Below are 4587 nucleotides of genomic sequence, written 5' to 3'. Positions count from 1 at the left end.
AAATTGTGGGTATAACGATCTGGAGATTATTGTTGTGGCTATTTGGGAAAGTGTATTTGTTGTAACGCAACGATATTTCACGCATAGGCACAAAACCCTTACACAGGCACCCACATAGGCATTTGAACAGGACACTTACACAGGTCATCCTCATTACTGTATAGAGAGTGGGGTTCAAAGTACTTAAGGGATCATGGGTCACTACCTACGTTTAGTCTGAGTAACTGGCCAATAATCAACAATTCTTCCATACGTTGTGAATTATATCACTCACTTATATATATCAGGTTCTGAGGGTTAGTTCTGTTTAATAAACATCACACAGTCATTTGAACAGGACATTTACACAGATCATACTCATTACTGTATAGAGAGTGGGGTTCAAAGTACTTAAGGGATCATGGGTTACTACCTAAGTCTAGTCTGAGAGTAACTGGCCAACAATCAACAATTCTTCCATACTTTGTTAATTATATCACTCACTTATATACATCAGGTTCTGTAGTTCTGTTTAATAAACATCACACAGTCATTTGAACAGGACATTTACACAGGTCATACTCATTACTGTATAGAGAGTGGGGTTCGAAGTACTTAAGGGATCATGGGTTACTACCTAAGTCTAGTCTGAGAGTAACTGGCCAACAATCAACAATTCTTCCATACTTTGTTAATTATATTACTCGCTTATATACACCAGGTTGTGTAGTTCTGTTTAATAAACATCACTGAATATTATTTCAACATAAACATTGTGTCCTCCACAGATTATCAATCTTAACTTCAAGATGAAATTCTAACAACAGGTACATTTAAGAATGATTAGTGGGACATTTTATTAGAGAATTATAAAGATTTGTAGAGTATCGTATAAAAAAGAGAGACTCGTGACCGGGTGTTAATACCGTTAAATCATTTTGTTTGGTACGTGGAAGAAGAATAAAAGCATCTAGTGTATAGTGAGAAATAGGCCAACGCGACGTCTTCGTTGTTTGATAAGCAAATTAGATAAAAATCCGCGGAGATGGATCTCGCGCAAGAAGCTCGTTAAATTTATCAAAAGAAGATAATTAAGATACGTATTTCGTTCACAGGGACCTTGAGAGAAGTTCACCGTTACGTCGTTTACGTTACAAAACGCGTAATAGGTAAAGCACGCCACGGTGTTACGAGACGATGAACTGATAAGGAAAACAAAGACTTTCTGAAATAAAAATAAGTAAAATTCTCAATTGTGTGCGTCAATATTTTAACAGATGAAATTCAGACAGGACTATAACGATCAAATTCCTCACATTACCATTTTCAAGAGGTCAGTGACGTTAATAAATAAAAAGTCTACAAGAGGGAAATGTAGTACAAGAAACAAAACTTTTGATTTGAAGAAACTGAATGAAACTATATAAACATTAAAGTCTTAGAACTTCATAATTCATGAGAAAATCCTTCATCAATAATTCCTCAACTTTTCTTAAAATTTCTTGTTTTACGTGGAGGAAATCTTCGTAAACACCTCGCAATCTCTAGGGGAGGATGCAGAGTAAAATTTCTATGGTGTTCTATCTAAATACTTCAGGAGCCCCAGGAGCTCTAAAGGAATGCATCACTAATACTCAACTCAGGGAATATGCAAGATATTTCTAACACTGGGAAAATCCAAAAGAACCGAGAGAAATGCATGAAGCCATAAACCTGAGTGAAAACGAAAACCGTTGGTGCCCTCCGACACGCGGAACCATCTTATGCAACGTTCTCCCCGATGTAACCGGTATCGTCGACAATTTCGTCAATTTCCGCAGATACCGATCCCGTTACGTGAAAACAGACGGTTCGCGGAAACGTTTTCTGCGAACGGTAGCCTGTTCGCATGTTCCTGGCGATGCACCGCCATGTGTATCGAACCTAACTCGGTCCATTTATCAATTCCCTGCGGGCTCGTCGGTGGTACTCTTGGTCTAATTATTATTTAGTAGTAGCATCGTATCAATTAACCTTTGGTACTCGTAAACGAACGATTTCCTTTCACGTCACTGATCAAGACGAGGAACAGGATCGAGCATGAAACTCCTCCAACGAAGCTTCGGTTTTCGAAGGATCCTTAAGCTGCATCCTCACTGAGGCAACAGCGAGGAACTTTTTGTTGATGTATTATGTTTTTTGAAAAAATTGATGTTTGTTAGACAATGTGTGTTCACTTTTATATTGATGTAGAACTCATCGCTTCTAAGAAAACTCTACATCTGGTCTTTTACTTAGACCTAAGCACTAGATTCAAATAGAATCAAACATACTATAAACACTTATTATCATAGTACCACGCCAGATAAATTTACTTAAAATTTTCTAACGAGAATTGATTGTAAAATAAATGCAAATAAAAAAAAATCTGGTCCTTTAGTTTTCTCAAGCACTGAAGCCATCGACAGCGCATAGACAAAAGACTGTGTCGAAGGCAAACCATAGACAGTAGATAGGCGACGTTGGCTTCAGGGTATTCGGTCATAGGATTACACTGCTAGCTTTAGGATTTTAAAATATATATTTTCTACCTTACAATTTATCCACGTGTAATAACCTCAACAATTGATAGTAACAAAAATTATTTGTTTCTGTTTGGAGGTAGATTTTGGCGAAAACTAGGAACACGCGGCGATACTTTAAGATGGAAACAGGTGAGTAGTTCACAGGCCACACTGACATTAACTGTATACATTAAAAAATAGAAAGACTGACGATGTTACAAACGTTATTCTTGAAAATTCACATTCGAATTTACAATTATCTGTACACTTCTCTTTCGATAAATAAGTCCATGGAAGTGAATATGATACAATTTTTAAGACATTGTATAGTAATTATGTCTCTGAACAAAGTGGAGTTACTCAGTTTGGCTTCTGAGAAACTCAAATGACCTTTCAATGTTCACAGTTCGTAGACTGTTTCACAGTTGTTAACTTGTTAGCTTGGAACAAATTGTCACTTTGAAACCGAAACGATAAAATGTTTCTACAAGTTGATACTTGTTGAATATTGTTTGAAACAGACAATAGACTACAAAATGTACAAAATTGTTGCTTCAGCGAGGCAGCATCTTTATCGTAAATTACTTCTCTTCTTTAGCCGCTTATTTCGCTCGCCTAATTAAAATACGATGTCGAAGCTGGCATTCTCAGGCTGATGGAAAAGTAATCACGAGACTATCGTATCGGTATCAATTATTTGTGAATTTCTTGGTGGAGCAGAAACTAATGACGTCACGTCATAGGTCCAACGGAACGCGAGCGCAGGCAATTAACGAGTCATGGGAAATTCAGTTGAAAAATAAAGATTTCTTTGGCCGGAAATAAGAGACTTCTTCTCTATTACGGAATTCTTTCTGGTGGCGTACCGGTCTCTTTCTCTTTCCAACAGTTCGACGATTTCCCTGGCGAGGATGCGCCCGGTGCCGTTACACGAGTGCGAAACGGAATCTTCGCGGAAACGCTGCTCAAAGCGACAGTAGTTCCTGCCGAACAATGACCCTTTTTATTATTCTTCAAAACGACCAGAAAGATCTGCCGTCTTGTTCGGAGGTTGATGTGTTATTTAAGTTTTGTGTTGATGATATTATTAATTTCTTGTTCGTTGATTATAAGAATTATATAGAGTGTTCCGTTCCGTATTACTTCCTTGTGTTTGAAAATTAAGTTTGAATTGTCTTCTTTTTTGTGACATTTCATTTTGAACATCATTAATAGATCCAAAATCCAAATGTTGAAAATTAAATGGTCTGCTAGAACTTTGATTCGTTGGAGTTGAAAAATTCCCCCGATTCTCCGTCATTATTTAATATTTTTAATAGCTGACTACCAAAAGAATAATTTCTTATTAAAGGCTCTCCTTTTAGGAGACCTTCCCGCAAGATTTTAACAATCTAGCATATATATTCCGCAGCGAGTGCACCATTTGTGCAATTTCGTTCTTTTGCCAACAGTGTATACAAAATCCTACTTTTTCTTTTTCAGAAATACTTAATTTCAATTGCAATTTGACTTTCTCTCTATCACAGAAGTATACTGTGCCATAAGCTGATCACAATCACTTATTTGAAACAACGGTGGCATACGTACCATACAATGTAATATGTGGGAGTAAGTGAAAAAGAAAAATGATGATAAGTTTATATCAATCCATACCCTATCAGAACTTCAATAATTTGGTAAAAAATTCATGCATCGAATTGCTTCTACTTGTTCATTTATTTTCGTTTTATATACATGTTTTTTCTATTATACAATGTATTTCTATTATAACTTTTTAACGAAGTATTGGCTTAATAAGAAAGTAATATCAGTCTTTAATCATACCACGAAAAGCAATCCCAAATGGCTCATATGTTATGGTTTTCGATAGAATCATTTTATAAATTGCTATTCTGTTTTTATTAGGAAACTGATGCTAAATTGAATTAAAAAATTAATAAGTGCGATCTACAAACACTAATTTAGATTCCAAAATTTCAAACGCAATCCGAAGAGAAGGGTATTCGCCATAACAAGAAGAAATAAGATATTATTATGCAATAAAGAGATAGCTATCGTTGCGACT

The 4587-nt window shown here is 36.0% G+C and overlaps 1 long non-coding RNA gene across 1 annotated transcript; it reads right to left on the bottom strand.

The window, feature by feature from the left end:
* Positions 1 to 3712: 3712 nt before the first annotated feature.
* Positions 3713 to 4259, bottom strand: LOC132910644 (uncharacterized). The gene is made up of 2 exons (XR_009658815.1): positions 4110 to 4259; positions 3713 to 4039 (listed from the first exon to the last, which is right to left on the bottom strand). It is a non-coding gene; the product is annotated as an uncharacterized LOC132910644 (long non-coding RNA).
* Positions 4260 to 4587: the final 328 nt, after the last annotated feature.

Source organism: Bombus pascuorum, chromosome 9, assembly GCF_905332965.1.
Source record: "Bombus pascuorum chromosome 9, iyBomPasc1.1, whole genome shotgun sequence".
In the NCBI taxonomy this organism is placed as follows: Eukaryota; Metazoa; Arthropoda; class Insecta; order Hymenoptera; family Apidae; genus Bombus; species Bombus pascuorum.
Note: the sequence above shows the minus strand (reverse complement) of the source record. Positions and strands in the feature narration are given on the sequence as shown.